The 20,749-nt window shown below is 39.6% G+C and overlaps 1 non-coding gene across 1 annotated transcript; it reads left to right on the forward strand.

The window, feature by feature from the left end:
• The first annotated feature begins 16,401 nt into the window (after positions 1-16,401).
• Positions 16,402-16,508, forward strand: LOC112793533 (small nucleolar RNA R71). Its single transcript, XR_003198221.1, has one exon. It is a non-coding gene; the product is annotated as a small nucleolar RNA R71 (small nucleolar RNA).
• The last annotated feature ends 4,241 nt before the right edge of the window (positions 16,509-20,749 follow it).

Consider the following 20,749-nt stretch of genomic DNA (forward strand, 5'->3'; position numbering starts at 1 on the left):
GTGAGAATGTGTTTTTAAATGGGATTTTTGGTGGAACACCAAACTTAGGATTTTCCACTCTCCCTCAAAATTGTTTTGGTGTGTAACACCAAACTTAGCTCTTTGCACTACAGATAAATCCACTCAACTTTCTTATTGAAACAGTGAAGAAAGAGAAAGTTACCTCCGGTTGGGTTGTCTCCCAACAAGCGCTTCTTTATTGTCATTAGCTTGACATCTTCCAGTCTGTGATTATGGAAGCTGAAGATCACAGTGCCTCAGCTTATCTTTCTTTACTGTGAATTTTCTTCCAGTTTCCTCTTTGATGACCTCTATGAGTTCCCGTGAAAGGATTCCAGTCACAATGTAGTGATCAAATAGCTGTGGGGACACCTTCGTAGACTGAGTGTTTATCGTCACTTTATCCCCTAATGCAAATTTTTCAGTAGGGATTTTCTGTTTCTCTTCAAGTCTATCCTCTGTTTTTACTTGTGAAACTTTGACGATTGGATTTTTGACGGTTTAGAATTTCACAAATAAAATCTCGTTGTAAAGTATAGTTTCTAAACCAAACAATAATCCTTTCATACAAAAAGTTGTTTGTCACTAGTACAAACCCCTAAAATTTATAAACCGAAGTATTTAGACCTTGGGTCGTTCTCCCTAGGATTTACAATAAAGTGTCTTGTTATTGGTTGTGAGTTATATTTGGGGTTTTTAAGGTTTTAGACAAGAAATATAAATGGCAAAGAAAATAAACTAACAACTAGCGAAGCTCTTGGCAAGATATGAGAACTAGAAGTCCTATCCTAGTTATCCTCCTCAATTGTGATGGCAAATTGTCCATTGCTCCCACTTAGTCAACCTCTAACCATGGAGGAAAGTCAAGTGGATGAATTAATTTGATTCCTCAAGTCCTAATCAACTCCTAAAGGAAAGACTAGCTTTAGAGGTATTCAAATCAATTAGCAACTTCTAATTATCAATCAACAAAAGGGTTAGATAACTCAAGAGTCACTAATTACTCAACCAAAGCCAAGAGGAACAAAAGCTACACTAAAACCCAACCAAGCATTTCATCAAACACTTGGAAGGCATAAAAGAAAAGCATAGTAAATTGATAACAAGAATAGAATATAACTACAATTATTGCAAAGAATTAACAACAACAATCAAGGAAATCACAACTATCATGAATTACCTCAAATTGCATTATTGGAAGAAAACAAGGGAACAACAATATATCCAAAACAAAATGAAGAATTACAATTATCAAAGCACATAACTAGAAAGGGAGAGATGAGAAGATTAAGAATTGATAAAAGAAAATTGAATCAAAGCATGAATTAAATCTAGATCTAAGAAGAAAGATTATCCTAAACCTAATCCTAATCCTAATTCTAGAGAGAAGTGAGAGTTTCTCTCTCTAGAAACTACTTCTAACTAATTCTCCTTCTAAACTATGACTAATGGTAACTAACATGTCTATGGGTGTGAATGTCTATATCAATCCCCTTCAATCCTTGGCTCTTATATGCATTTTGGTGCCAAAGTTGGTTGCTGAAAACCTTCCAAAATCGCCAGGCACGTGTTACATTAATGAGGTCATGTGCCACCATCGGCGCGTGCGCGTCCTTGTCCTGTTTCGCAATGTGCGCACGAGCGCCTTGTGTGCGTGCGCGTGCATGGCCTGGATCAATTCTTTGGCTTTTTGTGCTTCCCTCCACTTGTATGCTTCCTTCCTTGCTTCCTTTGATCCATGTCTAGCCTATTTCAACCTGAGATTACTAGCAAACACATCAAGGCATCTTATGGAATCAAAGAAAAACTAGAATTCATCAAAATAAGGCTCAAAAAGCATGTTTTTACACTTAAGCACGAATATGGGAGAGATAACAAAACCATGCTAATTCATAGGCTAAATGTGACGAAAGGTTATCAAGACACTCTAAATTTAATACAAAACAAACCGTCAAATTGGGGTTTGTCAACCTCCCCACACTTAAACCTTAGCATGTCCTCATGCTAAAATAAGAAGGAACTAAGGGTTATGACATTTATTGAATGCAACTAAACTATATGAGTCCTATCTAAATGCAACTACCTAAAGTAAATGCAAATGCTTAATTCAAACACATCAAATTGCCAAGAGAGCATGTGTAAGCACAAGGGCTAGGCAGTAGGAATTAATTCCAAACCACAATTGTATTGAATTGTCAAAAGGAATTTAAACTTGCAAGAATATAGATAATATGGGTGAACACATGTGATTGAACTTTTGAACCCTCACTGGATATGTGTATCCGCTCTATTCACTCAAGTGTTTAAAGGTCAATTCACTCGATTCTCTTCTAATCAAGCTTTTCAAAATTTGATTTTTCTTCTAACAATCAACATTTATTCAATGCATGCATGCATTCATCATGAGGTCTTTCATTTAGGTTGTAATGGGGTTAAGGTCAAGGTAGGATCATTTATGGTTAAGTGGACTAGGATTTGAATCTTTGATTAGCATAGACTTCCCCACCTAACTATATAATGACCTATACAAATTCAAACTATTCTAACTACCCATTTTTCACTTTTTCTTACATATCCATGCATTTCCTATTTGATTCATGACACCTATGCATTGATTCCTTTTTATTGACTTTACTTTGGGGCAATTTGTCCCCTTTTATTATTTTCTTTCTTTTTCTTCTCTTTTTTTTCTTTTTCTTTTTGTTTTTCTCATTTTCACTTTTATTTCTCTTTTTTTTTTCTTTTCATTTCTTTTTTTTTTCTTTTGTCAAACTATATACGAGAACATCAATGCATAAGGTCTATTCATTTAATCAATACATGAGTATGTACCCAATTCCTAAACATGAGAGTGTACTACCCCTTTTATCCCATCCAATGTTCCCAAGCCTCACCAACTTGAATAATAAACACTCTCACTAGCCTAGGCTAATCAAAGATCCAAACAAGGACTTTTATTGGTTTTCCGCCTTGGCTTGTAATGAGCTAAATTGAGAATAAGTTGGTTAAGCATAGGCTCAAAATTGGCTAACAATGGAGAATAAAAGGTTGGCTATTTGGGTAAGTGGCTAATGAAGTAATGGCCTCAATCATATAAATGCATAAATGCAAGAAATAGATGGACATATAGAATCAAGCAAATTAAGGATTACAATCATAGAAAGAGAACAATTTCACACAAGAATGGAAAATAAGTGGCTATAAAATGTAACCACATCAATAGGCTCAAGTCTCACAAGCTTGTGTTCTCAATTCAATACATGCTTCACAAAGTATGAAATTCAAGCAAGTTTCACCAAAAATTTTCTTTCAATCAATTGGGTCAAAGCCCTACATTTAAACTCCTTGGAAAATTTCAATGTTTGACTAAGCATTGTTGTGATTGAAAAATTCAAAAATTTTCTTAGTTCACCCTTTTCCTTTTCACTTAAAACCAATATATTATGCAAAAAGGGTGACTAAATATTTGCAATCCAAAGTATGATTTCTAATCACAACTACAAACTAAAAGACAAAGATAAACAAGATGTATAAAGAAGAATCCAACTAAAAGTACGAAATCTAACATCCAAAACATCTAAAAATATCCAAAAGCATCAAAATATCTAAAATCCAAAATAAGCAATAACAGTATCCAAAGCAAACTAAAAGTGCATCAAAATATATACAAAAATGTGCAAAATAGGATAACTAGGCTGAAAAGTTCACCGGTTCCCAAATAATGCTACCGGTGCCCTCCCCACACTTAAAACCAAGCATCGTCCTCGATGCTAAACTGGAGGATCAGTGGGAGGTACAACGATAGGCTCTGGCTGTGGATGCGGGACCGGCTCCTCATGAGTCTCTGGTGGCTCGGTAGTGTCATGGGTATCCTGCTGAACCGGCGCCTCCGCAGCCTCCTCCTGATGATCCTGCTCATCGGAGGCCGGAGAATCGGGGAGCGGGGGCAACTCAAGGCCCTGGGCCACAAACATCTGGTCAATCCGATCCAAGCGGCGTCTGACATGGCGTTTTTCACGCTCTAAGAACCGGAAAAGACGCTGGACTAGGAGATAAGTAGGCTCAGGTGCTGCTGGTGGATCAGTGGATGATGAAGGAGCTGTGGCTGTAGAGGATGATGGGGCAGCTGTAGGGGCTGATGGTGAAGGTGTCCCGATGACAGCTCTGGCCCGAGAGCGGCGTCTAGGAGGTGGTCGCTCATGCACCCAACCACCCCAGGGAATAGTAACCTCCCTGTCATCAGCATCAGGGGGTGGTGGTCGCACATCGTCATCCAACCATGGAACCTCAGCTAGGGCCGCCATACTCGTGACCAATGTAGGAAATGGAAGTAGGCCACGAATATGCGCCCGCCACATGCACTGTCTGATAAGCCTAGGAAAAGAGACCTCCTTCCCCTCCATAACACACCCAATAAGTAGAAGCATCTCCATAGGAATCTCAGAGAAGTGGGTGGTGGGAAGGACATAGCAAGAAAAGATCATCTGCCAAGTCTTGGCCTCCCTAGTCAAATGAGTAAACAACATCCCTTTCGGCTTGGTGTTGTTGGCATCCATAACCCATGTGGCGTCCGGTAATCCAATAACAGTCCTGAGTGCCTCATAATCGAAGGTCATGCTGTGTATGGCTAACTCAGCCTGCTGGTGGGCACACAGCTCATCAGGGACATGCCGGCACTGTAACGCCTCCTCAATAGCAGTCTCAGTAATCATAATCTCCCTACCCCTCACCTGAACCGAATCCAATGTGGGACGGAAGAAGTTGCAGTAAAATTCCTTCACCCAAGATACATTGATATCCCCCAAGTCCCGGTCAACAAAGTGAATACCCAACTCAAGGATCTGACCGGTAATAGACCATCTCACATCAGTCGGGAGGAGCAACTTTTTCTCAATGTTCAGCTTTGTAGTTCGATATTTAGAAAACCGAAGCTCACAGTAAAGATTAGGGAATTTGTCAGGATTGGTAGAAGGTAATTGCTGATTTTCCTTGTCCACATCATTTAATGGGTTCTTGGCATAATTCTTGTAGATGGAAGGGATAGAAGGGGTAGAGTGTTTTCTCTTTTTGGAGGTAGTGGCTATGGCTTTGCCTTTGTCCGACATCCTGAAAAATATGATAGGATATATAAGACATTTAGCATGTAGCAAAGAAGGCATGTTCAGGATACAATGAACAAAAAACAATCATGATGTTGCAATGAATATGCAAAAGTGAACCAATAAACCAAGAAAGCAAGTTTCATTGAAATTAACAACTCTTATTCAAAATGCACTAATATCATCATATTTGGAAAGAATTGTTAAAGGAGGTTAAAGGTGAGCGGAAGTTAGATGGTTAAAGAAATTAATGAGGTTAGAAAAGTGGATTAGTGATATGATGATATTTATTCATAATGAAAAGAAAAGTTGTGGCTCATGTTCACAATGATTGTGCAAATCCGGGAAGTCAAAAAGGAAAACAGAAATTTGCCCAAAATTAAAATGAAGACCAAAAGAAACTAATTCCTGTGAAAATCGGGCAGCATTCCGGCTTAAAATTGGACGTTCCCGGATAGCAAATCAGCACAAGAAACATAGAGAACAACATCAATTAGGCAAATTGGCAGTGATACAGCATTCAGGCAACATGAAATGCACAAAATCAGTCCAAACATCAGCATACAACATCCAAATAGCAGACAGCAAATTAAGCACGAACGGAGCACTTATCAGGCCTAGAATCCTCTATCCAGCCCTAGCTACCTAACCACAATTATTTCTATCTAACCTAGCATACAAAATTTGAATTTAAACTAACTAACATGCAATTACAGTAACTGGCATACATGAACAATAAAAAGGAAAAACACAGAAAAATAAAAATGGAGCAGGAACCTGGGAGCAGAGGAACTGAATGTGGAAGAGAAATGGGTAGTGGGCCAATAGAAGCAGCAGTTGCGCCGCCGTAGACGGTGGCGGTGAAGACTGCCGGCGCGGTGGTTCGGCTAGAAAATGGGAAACCGAGGGGAGACAGGACGGTGATGAGGAAAGTGGAGAACGAGAGAGGAATGAGCAGGAAGGGACGAGCGGTGGTGGGCCGCCGGCAGTGGTAACGGCGTGGCGGCGGAGGGGTTGGTCACGGCGATGTGGCCGAAAGGAGAAGAAGAGAGGTGAGTGGAGGAGAGGGGGAAGATGCGGCGAATGGATGATGGTGGATATGGTTGAGGTGGTGAACAGGGCGGCCGCGGTGGTGGTTGACGGCGTAGCAGAGGCGGTTATGGGGGAAGAGAAGAGGGAGAAGAAAATGGAGGTTGGGGAAGGAAAGTGCGCGACTGCGCAGCGTGCGTCGCGCATTAGGGTTATCCCATCATTTGGATCGACGCGCTCGCGCACCTTGCGCGTCCGCGTCCATTGAGAAAACGTGGGGCCTACGCGTGCGCGTAAGCGTGGATGAGCAAAGTAGGGAGGGACGCGTGCGCGTACAGTGCGCGCATGCATGAATGAGGTTGGGCTAGAGGCATAGAGTTGGCTCAACTCAGGCCTAACTCTCTGGAGAATGGCCTGGAAGTTGCGCAATCAGATCGGCGCGCACGCGGCATGTACGCGTCCGCGCGCAGTGAGAAAAATTGGAGATCCACGCGTGAGCGTGCAATGCGCTCTAGCGTAGGTGGCAGAAGAGGTATGGGCGCGTGCGCGTACAGAGCGCGCACGCGTACATTAGATTGGGCCTGAGGCTTGGAACGGGCTTGAGGCACGCCCAACTCTCGGGTTTGTGGCCTAAATTGGTGGCAGCACACATGGACGCGCGCGCGGCAGGTGCGCGTCCGCGTGCATTGCTAAGTTATGAAACGGCGCGTCGGCGCGATGTGCGCGCTCGCGCAGGTTGAGTTGAGCCTGGGGCTTAAGGCTGGCCCAGAAATGGCCCAACTCTCTGGGGTTTGGCTCAATCAATTGCAGCAGCAAAGCGGCGCGGACGCGGCATGTGCGCGTCCGCGTGAACGTCCACGTTCTTAAAAATGGCGCGCACGCACGTAGTGCGCGTCCGCGAAGGTCGTGTTGGGCTCAAGGCATAATGTTTGCCCAAGGGAGGCCCAACTCTCGGGAGTGTGGCTCGTGGTGCATCCACACAGGGACGCGTGCGCGTACATGGTGCGCTCGCGTCCACCCCTCTCTTTTTTTTTTTTCAGAAAACAAATTGCTGGATGCTCCCTTTAGTGTTCACAACTCTTATTCACTCAACTATCATACAATTCACAAAAATACAATTTTTGACATTATTCATCTACTACTAAACACAACATGCATATGACTAAGCTAACAATTAAATTGTACAAACAAATTTGTATGAAACATCTACCTACAATGGTAACTCAAATCACTTATTAAAGAAATTTAAAAGATTAGAAAGAGTTTACCATGGTGGGGTGTCTCCCACCTAGCACTTTTAGTTTGAGTCCTTAAGTTGGACATTTTGAGATGCTTGTTGTCATGGTGGCTTATGTTTGTATTCATCCTTGAATCTCCAAGGATCTTTGCTCCTCAATCGGTTGACAGAATTTCCAACCATTTTTATTAGGCTTGGGCAAAGTTCTACCCAAGATATGAGTTCCCCTATTTGATCTTCACATAGCGAACCGGGATCCTATATCTTATTTTCGCATCCATCCGTTAGTTGAGTTTCATGATTTTGTCGGATGGTTGGTTGACATAAATGTGGTGGACGCACAGAATTCTCTTTACTCCACCAATGCTTCCTTCTAGATCCATACAAGGTGAGCTTTGTCCCATCATCATCCCTATACCTTGAGGCCTTGACCTTAATAAGCTTAACACTTACTTTCCACCCACTACACAACTCATTCTTACTTTTAATTCCACAAAGAGTTCTAAGTTGACCATCATTTTCAATCAAACCATTTTCAAGTGAGAAATTAAAGCTTTGAGATAGAGATTTTACCCACTTAAATGTTGTGTTGGATGGTGACTTGGGAAGGGAGGCTTCCCCACACTTAGACAATGCAAGGTCTACTTCTTTAGGCTCTTCTTTAGTTATTTCCACCTCTTCACAAGCTTCTTCAATTTCAACCTCATCCCCTTTGTTACGTGGCTTGGTGTTGTCTTCAAGAGCTTCATCTTGTTTAATGGGAGGTGCTTCAAGTTTGGATAGGAATTCATTGATGAATGAGTTCATCTCTTGATCAACCTCTTCATATTCTTCAATTTCAATATATACCATGCCATTTTCGTTATCCTTGGGAGGTTGTGCACACGCTTTTATAGTTTCAACTTCATGTCCAATGGGAGAGGATTCCAGTGTAGAGAGGAATTCATCCATGATTGAATCCATCTCTTGATAAGCTTCTTCCAAGTCTTCAACTATGACATGTCTTGGAGGTTGCGCATCCTCCTCAACATCAATATCAAGCTTCTTGGGAAAGTGCTCCATGATGCTACATTCCCATGGACTTTCAACATCCCCTAGATCTTCAACCACTTCTTCCTTTTCTTCAATGATCATAGGCTCCTCCAATTGTTCTAACACAAAATTCGACTCCTCCATTTCCACCGAACTTTCTAATTTCTCCTTCATGCTTTGTTGTTCTTCTCTTGACTTTTCACATGGGCTCATGGAAGTACCTTGAGCATTCAAACACTGGTAGGCTAAGGTGGACACTACCTTGGTCAAGTTAGTCACAAACTCAAGTGTATCCCGCTTCATGGCCTCTTGTCCTTGAAGCAACAAAGTGAGAGAATCGTCTATTGGGGCTTGTGGTGGGTAGGAAGGTACATCATTTTGGAGAGAGGGTTCATAATAGGAAGGTGATTCTTCTTGATAAAATTGTGGAGATTGTGTGTATTGAGGTGGTTCTTTGTAGTGATCTTGATAGGATTGTGGTGGTTCTAAAGGTTCTTGCTCATAATGGTCATAAAAATGTGGTATGGATGATTGGTCATATGATGGATATGGATCATAGGAAGGTGCTTGGTATGGAGAGGCTTGTGAGAATGGTTGAGGTTCATGTTGAGGGTGAGATTCATAGGCATATGGTGGTTCTCGAAAGTCACAAGGTGATTCACCATAGCCATTGGGTTGATATGCATCATAGGGTGGCTCATCTTCATAATGCATTGGTGGAGGTTGTTGCCATGAAGATTGATCATATGCATATGGCTCCTCCCACCTTTGATTGTTCCATCCTTGATACACATCCCCATTGAAGTTCACATTCCCTACAACACAATTAGAACCAAACTCAAAGCCAAAGTGAGAATTCATGGTGGAAAGGGAAAATAAAATTCTACACTAGCAAATGAAGCAAAAAAAAACAAGATATTTACACTATTCACATATGGACAATAACCAATAACATAACACCATTGCAAATCCCCGGCAACGGCGCCATTTTGACGATTGGATTTTTGACGGTTTAGAATTTCACAAATAAAATCTCGTTGTAAAGTATAGTTTCTAAACCAAACAATAATCCTTTCATACAAAAAGTTGTTTGTCACTAGTACAAACCCCTAAAATTTATAAACCGAAGTATTTAGACCTCGGGTCGTTCTCCCTAGGATTTACAATAAAGTGTCTTGTTATTGGTTGTGAGTTATATTTGGGGTTTTTAAGGTTTTAGACAAGAAATATAAATGGCAAAGAAAATAAACTAACAACTAGCGAAGCTCTTGGCAAGATATGAGAACTAGAAGTCCTATCCTAGTTATCCTCCTCAATTGTGATGGCAAATTGTCCATTGCTCCCACTTAGTCAACCTCTAACCATGGAGGAAAGTCAAGTGGATGAATCAATTTGATTCCTCAAGTCCTAATCAACTCCTAAAGGAAAGACTAGCTTTAGAGGTATTCAAATCAATTAGCAACTTCTAATTATCAATCAACAAAAGGGTTAGATAACTCAAGAGTCACTAATTACTCAACCAAAGCCAAGAGGAACAAAAGCTACACTAAAACCCAACCAAGCATTTCATCAAACACTTGGAAGGCATAAAAGAAAAGCATAGTAAATTGATAACAAGAATAGAATATAACTACAATTATTGCAAAGAATTAACAACAACAATCAAGGAAATCACAACTATCATGAATTACCTCAAATTGCATTATTGGAAGAAAACAAGGGAACAACAATATATCCAAAACAAAATGAAGAATTACAATTATCAAAGCACATAACTAGAAAGGGAGAGATGAGAAGATTAAGAATTGATAAAAGAAAATTGAATCAAAGCATGAATTAAATCTAGATCTAAGAAGAAAGATTATCCTAAACCTAATCCTAATCCTAATTCTAGAGAGAAGTGAGAGTTTCTCTCTCTAGAAACTACTTCTAACTAATTCTCCTTCTAAACTATGACTAATGGTAACTAACATGTCTATGGGTGTGAATGTCTATATCAATCCCCTTCAATCCTTGGCTCTTATATGCATTTTGGTGCCAAAGTTGGTTGCTGAAAACCTTCCAAAATTGCCAGGCACGTGTTACATTAATGAGGTCATGTGCCACCATCGGCGCGTGCGCGCACGGTACGCGTGCGCGTCCTTGTCCTGTTTCGCAATGTGCGCGCGAGCGCCTTGTGCGCGTGCGCGTGCATGGCCTGGATCAATTCTTTGGCTTTTTGTGCTTCCCTCCACTTGTATGCTTCCTTCCTTGCTTCCTTTGATCCATGTCTAGCCTATTTCAACCTGAGATTACTAGCAAACACATCAAGGCATCTTATGGAATCAAAGAAAAACTAGAATTCATCAAAATAAGGCTCAAAAAGCATGTTTTTACACTTAAGCACGAATATGGGAGAGATAACAAAACCATGCTAATTCATAGGCTAAATGTGACGAAAGGTTATCAAGACACTCTAAATTTAATACAAAACAAACCGTCAAATTGGGGTTTGTCAAACTTCTCTGTTGTATTTTTCTTGGTTGGTTCCTTCTTTCTCACTCATCTGTGAAAAATGCTTAGCCAATAGCAGCATATGTTATTCAAGCTTCTTGAATGCTTCCTCATGATGTTTGGTTTCCTGGGCTTGAATTTCCATGAGTTTTTCCATCATTGATTCTAAGTCAGCGATCCTCTTTGAATGGTTTAAATGTATGAGATGGACTGGTGGTTGTGTAAAACCTTGCAAAGGAATTTCACATGTATTGTGTGGGTGAAATGTGGGTGTTGCATAGGTATTCTGTTGGTTTTGTGAGTTGTTATGAAACTGAGGGTGCATGTTTTGTAAGCGTAGGTTTTGATTGGCATTATTGGATGGTTGACTGTGGTTTTTTGTGATCATGGGTTTGCCAATGTTGGAACCCCTTTGTTCTTGATGTTGGTATTCCCCCATTCTTAGATAAGAATGTGGTTTCCACGGTGGAAAGTGTGCATTCATTGTAGCCGAATGTAGAAAATCAATTTGTCTAGATATTGACTCCAATTGTTGCTGAGTTTGATGATGCAGCTGCTTGTTTTGATTCATGATTGCCTTCACTCCTTCAAGATTCATTAGTTCCTTTTCTGAAATTGCATTCTCTTGTTTTTCCAACGAGTTTTGATTGTCGACTCCTTTGTCATTGAAATTTACAGTTCCTTGGGTGGTTGTTGTAGCTTTGAGTAGGCCATCTGAGAAGTAATCTACCGCTTTTCTTGTCTCTGGGGTTAATCCTTCATAGAAAGCTTGGAAACCCACTTTGTCACTTGCTTTCTTGTATCTTTCCCATGCCTTGAAGAGTGGTTCTTTCTCTCCTTGCATGAATGGATGTATCCCCTCTTTCATCTTGATGGTTTGTTGGGATTAGGAGAATTTGGCTAGAAACTTGGCAACCAAATCGTCCCAACTGGTGATACTCCCTTGGGGAAAGGTTTCGAGCCATTGTGCAGCTTCATCCCTTAGTGAGAAGGGGAATAAAAAGAGCTTATAGGCATCATGATTTGCACAATCGGAGTTGACAGCACCACACGTCCTCAGAAAAACAGATATGTGCTGTTTAGGATCCTTTAATGGATTTCCACCATAGGAGCAATTGTTCTTGATTAGTGCAATGAGTTGCGACTTCATGCCGTGATGTTCTTCCTCCTCAGAGATTCCTTCTTTAATAATAGCCTTTCCTCTGACTTCTCTTCTTTCCTGTAACATACAAATCAATCACAAGGAATACACAGTGGTATTTTTGAAAATTGAGTGTAGTTAATTGAGACAAAACCTCAACAGTTAGCGTGTTAATAGAGGCAAATCTTCAAACAGTTAGTGGGTTAGTCAAAAATAAAGAAAAAGTGCTTGATCTAAACTACCACCTCACTTAATCATTGTCAATCTATTTCAATCCCCGGCAACGGCGCCAAAAACTTGATGGCATTTTTTTGGAAAACGAATTTCCAATCACCAAAAGACTCATCGGCAAGTGTACCGGGTCGCATCAAGTAATAATAACTCACGGGAGTGAGGTCGATCCCACAGGGATTGAAGGATTGAGCAATTTTAGTTTAGTGGTTGATTTAGTCAAGCGAACAAGATTTGATTTGAGTGATTTGTATCTAACGGAAGTTAAATTGCATGAAATTAAAGGGAGAGGGGTAATTGACTGAAAATTAAAAGTGCAAGGAAAGTAAAAGTGCTGAATCTTAAAGTGCAAGAAATTAAATGGCAGAAACTTAGAAAGCAAGAAATGTAAATTACAGAATCTTAGAGTGCAAGAAATATAAATGACTTGAATTGTAAATGGGTCAGGGATGTGGGATTGCAGAAATTAAACAAAGAAAAGTAAAATTGAACCAACAGAAGAGAAGATGATGGAGTTAGTTGAACCAGATCTCAAATTAAAAGGAAAACGAGCTTGGTATAGTAATTAAACAAGGAAATTAAAATGGAAACCAATAGATCTCAGGACCCAAGAGACTAGATAACCAAGTCTAGATCTCAATGCCTTCCTAGATCCAAATTCAGAGAGCAATTGCAAGAAATTCAAAGATCAGGCAGTAGAAGAGTAAATCAGAAATTCAAATTCCAAAAGTTGCAGTAAATAAAAACAGAGAGATCTCAAGATGAGATTGAGACAGAATTTCCTCAATTCTTCAACCCAAGATTCAAGACAAGTGTAGATGAAGTTGAAAACACGAAAACTAAGAGGAAGAGAATTCAATTCTCCTTCCCCGGGAACAACAACTCAAAAAAATTGTAAAGTGAGCTCTCTACTGCGAGTACTATGAAAATTCTAAAGGAAAGCTCCCCAAAAACTTAAATTCTAAGCTATTTATACACTCTCTTCAAATGATCTTCAAGCCTTGAATTGGCCTTTGCTCTTGATTGAATTGGGTTGAAAAAGGCCTCTGTTGATTGCACTTGGAGTTGGAGAGAAACCCATTGTGAACCGGGCCATGAATCACAAAAGCTTGAGTCAAAGTTTGAGGCAAACTTTGGCTCAAGCTTTTCATATCAGCTAAAGCCCCCTTCTGTCATCCACGTTTGAGCTAAAGTTTAAGGTCAAACTTTAAGCCAAACGTGGATCCCCTTGTGTGCGTTGTGTGGCGCCAACGTTTGCCAAAAAGTTTGAGGCAAACGTTGGCGCAAGCTTTTCTCCTCCAGGGTGTTGGTGTGTGGCGCCAACGTTTGCCAAAAAGCTTGAGGCAAACGTTAGCGCAAGCTTTTTGCCTCCAGGGTGTTGGTGTGTTGCGCCAACGTTTGCCAAAAAGCTTGAGGCAAACGTTGGCGCAAGCTTTTTCTCCCCTGGGTGTGTTTTCGATTCTTCCAAAAGTTTGAGCAAAAGCTTGAGGCAAGCTTTTGCTCAAGCTTTTTGTTCTCTCTTGCTCCTTGCCCTTTCTTCTTTCTTCAACCTTCTTCAAAGCTCTTTTCACCTATCATCAATCAACCAAACACATCAAAGCTATGCTCAAGATCATGAGTTTGTTATTCTGTCATAATATATGACAATTATAGCACAAAATCTCATGAAATTGCATTAATTCATCCATGGTTGATTGAATCAAAGGAAACATGAAATTCTACCCAATTGGCTTACTTATGGCTCAAGAAAGTGCATAAAATCTATTGAAAACAAAAGAAAAAGACTAGTAAAACTAGGCTAAGATGACCTGTCATCACCTCTCAAGCATTTGATCAATGAAAGGCAGGGGAAAATAATCCTTCCTTGTAGTAGTGTTAAGCCTCCTATAGTCTATACACATTCTCCATCCTGTGACCGTTCTTGTGGGAATAAGCTCATTCTTTTCATTCTTGATCACTGTCATCCCTCCTTTCTTGGGAACTACCTGCACAGGACTTACCCAAGGACTGTCAGAAATAGGGTAAATAATTTCTTCTTCCCATAGTTTCATTACCTCTTTTTGGACCACCTTTTTCGTGGTTGGAATAAGTCTCCTTTGTGGTTGCATAACTGGTTTAGCATCATCTTCAAGGAGGATCTTGTGCATACACTTGGTTGGACTAATCCCCTTCAAGTCACTAATGGTCTACCCAAGAGCTGTTTTATGGCTCTTGAGCACTGAAATAAGGGCCTTTTCCTCTTCAGGCTTTAGGGAAGAGCTAATAATCACTGGATATGAGTCATTCTCACCCAGGAACACATATTTCAGAGAAGGAGGTAAGGATTTGAGCTCAAGTTTGGGGGCTTCCTCCTCTGCTTTAGGCGTGTGAACCATAGCCTTCTGGGGTGGTGAATTATCAATTTCAACTAATTCATACTCAGAGATATGATCCAGAATGTCATCGAGCACCTCAGCTTTCAATACCTCTTGAACAAGTGGTTCAATAACATCTATTTTCATACACCCTTCAGAATCATTAGGGTGCTTGAGAGTTTCAAAAACATGAAGGACCACATGTTCTTCATTGACCCTCAAGATCAATTCACCATTTTGTACATCAATCAGAGCTCTACCTGTAGCTAAAAATTGTCTACCAAGTATAATAGAGGATTTTACATCCTCTTCCATGTCTAATATAACAAAATCAACAGAAAAGATGAATGGTCCTACTTTAACAAGTAAATCCTCAGCAACACCCACAGGTAATTTAATAGAAAGATCAGCAAGTTGAAGAGAAATACGAGTGGGTTTTACCTCCTCAATTTGAAGTTTTTTCATTACTGAAAGTGGCATTAGATTGATGCTAGCTCTAAGGTCACATAAAGCTCTCTGAATGGTGACATCTCCAATGGTGCAAGGAATTACAAAGCTCCCTAGGTCTGGCATCTTCTCAGAAAGGTTGTGTTGAATAATGGTACTGCATTCCTTGGTTAACACCACTGTTTCTTGTTCCTTCTAATTCCTCTTGTGGGTTAATAGTTCTTTCATAAATTTAGCATAGAGAGGCATTTACTCAAGAGCCTCTGCAAAGGAAATGTTGATCTGTAGCTTCTTGAAGAAATCTACAAATTTAGAGAATTGCTTTTTTTTTTGGAAGCTTTCTGAAGTCTCTGAGGATATGGCATTTTTGGCTTGTATTCAGGAGCATTTGGCAATGTAGGATACGTGTCTAGAGAGTCAGGAAATGGGTTGTCTGCACACTTTGGAGGGGCGTACTCCACTTCTTCCTTTTTCTCCTCTGGAGCTTTCTTTTCAACTAGCTCTTCATTGGCCCTTGTCTCAAAGCCAGCTGTTTTACCACTTCTCAATTGAATAACCTTGCAGTCTTCTCTTGGGTTCACCACTGTATCACCTGGAAATGTGCTTGCAGACCTCTCAGGTATTTGCTTACTCAGCTAGCCCATTTGCACTTCTAAATTTCTAATAGAGGATCTGATTTCCTGCATAAAACTCCTCATCATCTCCCAATTAGAATCTTCCTTGGATTTAGAGTTAGCCTGCTGAGGTTGAGCTTGGCGGTTATTATAATTGTTTTGTTGGAAGCTGCCTTGAGAATTATTGTTGAAATTCTGAGGTCTCTGAGGTTGGTCTCTCCACCCAAAATTTGGGTGATTTCTCTATCCTTGATTGTATGTTTGAGAATAGGGGTCATTATTGGAATTTCTAGAACCACTCCCCATGTAATTGACCTATTCGGAAGAGGATTGAGCATAATCATAGTTATCATTTTGCACTAAATTTCCTGCCATGTAATAGGAGACCTCTTGAGGTGGATTTTGGGTGTTAATAGCTAAGACTTGCATGCCACCCATGTGTTGAGTAAGTAGACTTATTTGCTGAGACATAAGCTTATTCTGAGCAAGAATAGCATTAAGAGCTTCTACTTCCATGACACCCTTCTTCTGAGGAGCCTCAGAGTTCACAGGATTCTTGTTAGATGAGTATAAATATTGGTTGCTAGCAGCCAATTCAATAAGCTCAATAGTCTCCTCCGGTGTCTTCTTCTTGTGCAATGAACCTCTTGCAGAATTGTCTAAGCACATCCTGGACATTTCACCCAAGCCTTCATAAAAGATATCTAGTTGAGTCCATTTGGAGAACATGTCTGGAGGGTATTGCCTAGTCAGTAGCTTGTATCTCTCCCAAGCTTCATAAAGAATTTCACCATCCTTCTGTCTAAAGGTCTGAACCTCCACCCTAAGCTTAGTCAGCTTCTTGGGTGGAAAAAATTTAGTGAGAAACTCAGTAACCACCTTGTTCCAAGTATCCAAACTCTCCTTGGGTTGAGAATCTAGCGATAGCTTTGCTCCATCCCTTAGAGCAAACGGGAAGAGCATGAGTTTTACACCTCTGGGTTTACTCCATTTGTCTTCACAGTATCACAGATTTGCAGAAAACTAGAAATAAACTGATTTGGGTCTTCGTGGGAAAGACCATGATACTGGCAGTTTTGTTGCACCAGGGTGACCAGTTGTGGCTTCAACTCAAAGTTGTTCGCAGCTATAGAAGGCACCACAATGCTTTTTCCATACAGATCTGCAGTAGGAGTAGAGTAAGAGCCAAGTACTCTTTTTTGTTGCTCAATCCCATTCGGATTTGCCACATTAGGATCCATAATAGATTCTGCAGTCTTGTAAAGTCTTGCTTGTTGTAAACGTCACTTGAGAGTCCTTTCAGGTTTAGGATCAAAGTCTAAGAGATGTTCTTTGTCTCTGTTCCTGCACATAAACAAATAGAAGACAAGAAAATATAGAACTCTCTATATACGTCAGAGTGCAGAGAATTCCCAGTGAGGTAACCTGAACTAGGAAACACCAAAATTAATTTAAGAAATTACTAAAATTATTAGTGCTATTAAAAATTTTAAAATAATTTTTTTCTTCTTTTTTTCGAAAATATTTAAAACAAATTTTAAATAAAAAATATGAAAAATAAAAATAAAACACCTAATCTAAGCAATCAAATAACTAATAGTTGTTAATCACTATCAATCCCCGGCAACGGCGCCAAAAACTTGGTGCAAAAATTCTACAACCACAGACTAACCGACAAGTGTACCGGGTCGTACCAAGTAATAGCTCAGGTGAATGAGGGTCGATCCCACGAAGATTGATGGATCAACCAACAATGATTGAGTGATGGAATTCCTTTTTATAACTAATCCCAATAAATTTAAAATCTATTTATCTAAAATTAAAAATAATATCTTTTCCTAAAAATAAGAATTGAATTTAAATCAGAATAATCAGCAGGTCTTCAGTTGATGGGTGGGGATCACATGTTTTATCCATTCTGTAGCTTCTAATATGTGTTTTCTGAGCTGAAAACTGGGTCAAAATAGCCCAGAAATCGCCCCCAGCATTTTTCTGCGGTTTTTGCACATGGCGCATGTCACGCATACGCGTCAGTCATGCGTACGCGTCGATGGTCTTTTTTCGCAAGCCACGCGGATGCGTCGGTCACACGCACGCGTCCCTAAGCAAATCTTCAAATCACGCGTACGCGTCAGTCACGCGCACGTGTCGCCATGGAAAGCTCTAAATCACGCACACGCGTCAGTCACATGTACGCGTCGCTCCTCGCTGCCATCTCCTTTTGTTCTTGTGCTACAGAAACTCCATCAAATCCAGCCGAATGCTACCTAAAATAAACAAAATTGCAAAAGACTCAAAGTAGCATCCATATTGGCTAAAAGATAATTAATTCTTTATTAAACTCAACAAATTAGATGCAAATTCACTAGGAAAAGATAGGAAAGTTGCTCACGCATCAATAACTGAGGTGGTTGAGCTCTTTTCATTATATATTTTCTCCCGTTCTTATTATGCTATATTCCTATTTTCTGCTATTTTTGTTATTGCATGATCAGTTTTTATTTCAATTTCTAGGTTCTAGTTTAATTTACTGTTTATTTTGTACTTGATTTTTAGTCTGAATGGATGTTTCATGTATTACTCACTGAGCTTGAAATCAAAAAGAAAAAAAATATGAATTGCATGAGAGATTGAGTTTATATTGAAGAATAGTCTTATTTACTTAAATATGGTGGTATTTTCTGTAATTCTGAATGTATGACATGAACAGTGCATATCTGAATTTGAATCAAAGGATGTTGATGTATAAGGAACAAGAATTTAGAGAACTATTATGACTTCTCTGAAATTAGTCCAAGCTTAATCCTTGAAGCAAAAAAAAATAGTAAAAGAAAAATAAAAGCAAGGTCCAAGACTCTGAGCATCAATGACTAAGGAGGTCAGACATGATTAAAAGCTCAAATAGTTGTTTCCTTAGTCATATGCTTGTGGTGTTCTTGTGTCAAGTAATCATTGAGACAAAATATTTAGAGTCGAGACCAAATGCATTTAGAAGAGTATGCCCAAGGCTTTGAGCACCACTGTCTGGGACCCAATTAAGTGCTTGTGGTGTTTTTGTATCAAGTAACCCTTGAGACAAAATATTCAAAGTTATGGCTAGGCTCAAGGTACAAAGTACCAAAAGGAGATTTGCTGTGTTCAAGGATTAAACTGAAGTATAAAAGACTAGAGAATTCATAATATTATTCGGATTCTAATTCCAGATGACAGTAACATTCTTCTGATTCAAAGGATAGTGAGATGCCAAACCTATTCAGGATTGCAATTGTAAACCCCACTTCAAGAAGAGACATGAGCTTAATCAAACTCTCACTCTCATGCAAATTCACATCCTAGGCCTATATTAGTTTTGGTTGCTTGAGGACAAACAACAATTCAAGTTTGGTGTTGTGATGCGTGAGCATCTTCTCTATCTTTTCCTAGTGAATTTGTATTCAAATTGTTGAGTTTAATCAACATTTAAACATCTTTTAGCCACTATGGATGCTACTTTGAGTTGTGTCCATTTCCGTTTATTTCAGGTAGCATTCGGATGGATTTGATAGAGTTTTATAGCATAAAAGGAAGAAAGCGTGATGCTGTCAACCCCGACCTCCTTGCAATCAAACATAAATAACTTGAGCTACAGAGGTCCAATTGATGTGATTTTAGCAGCATTGAAAAGCTAACTTTCAGAGCTTTCCCCGATATATAATAGTATACCCTTTTCTTCCATTTCGCATGGCCTCTTCCACGCTGAACTTGGCACTTTCCAAGTTCAGCGCCAGCCCAACACTCCAAGGGAAGAATCATGCATCACACCACACTGAACTTAAGTTAATCCAAGTTCAGCGTGGACTCCAGTAAAACCAATAAATAAGCCTCTGCCTCTTTCATGTTGAACTTGGCTCCTTCCAAGTTCAACGTGGACCTGAATGAATCACATGGTCCCCACGCTCCACTTGAAGGCTTGCGAAGATCATTATTTATTCTGATTAAGCTTTAAACTTATTTTTAAAATAGGAAAAGATATTATTTAGTTTAAGAAATTATAATTTACATTAATTAGGATTAGATATAAAAGGAAAAAGAATCAGCCCTTCGGCCTCTTCTCTTCTCTTCTATCTCATTCCGCAATTTACAGTTTTTACGAATTCTAGTTTTTCTCTCTGAACCATCAGCAACTAAACCTCCATTGTTATGGTTAGGAGCTCTGTCTATTGTATGGATTGATACTTTTATTTTTCTATTTTAATTCATGTACTGATTTATATTTCAAGAATTATTTTCGTTCTTTATCTTATGAATTTGGGTGGAACGAAAGTATGACCTTTGTTCTAATTGAGTTCTTGTATAACTTGGAAAAGCTCTTTACTTGAACAACAGTTTAAAAATAATTTCTCCTAAACTTCTAATTATCTGGACTTAACAGGATATGTGACATATAATACTCTTATATTTGGCTAATTAGGATTTTTGTAGCATATAAATCAGAATTGAACTTCACCCTCTAATTGGAATTAAGTGACCAAGGAATTGACGGTTGATGAATTTTAGAGGAGACTAAAAAGGTCTAAGAAATTAGGGTTTAGTCACATATAGTTTGCCATGAGTTAAATCTTACATGATTAAAATAGTTAGTATGAAAAGTCAATCCGAAAAATAGATAACTCTGAAGCCTTAATTGTTTCTCTATATATTGTTCACAACTTGTTTACTGCTTGCTTTTCTAATATTCTGAATTTACTATTAATGCATTTGAACTCTTAAATACCATTTTCTGTTTGTCTAACTAAGTAAATCACTTAACAATTATTGCTTAGTCCATCAATCGTCGTGCCATCGACCCTCATTCACTTGAGGTACTACTTGGTATGACCCGGTGCACTTGCCGGTTAGTTTATGGTTATAAATTTCGCACCACTCGGCGGCGGTGGCAGAGGAGGAGGAGGAGGAGGAGAAGAAGCAACAGTAGCTCTGCTCTCCGATAGCTCTCTGCCTCTCTCCGTGACCATGACTCCGTCTGGTCTCTACTCTCAAGCACTGAAGAAGAAGAAGAAGAAGCCTCACTCTAAACTTTGGTTCTCTGAAGG

Source organism: Arachis hypogaea, chromosome 3, assembly GCF_003086295.3.
Source record: "Arachis hypogaea cultivar Tifrunner chromosome 3, arahy.Tifrunner.gnm2.J5K5, whole genome shotgun sequence".
Classification (NCBI taxonomy): Eukaryota; Viridiplantae; Streptophyta; class Magnoliopsida; order Fabales; family Fabaceae; genus Arachis; species Arachis hypogaea.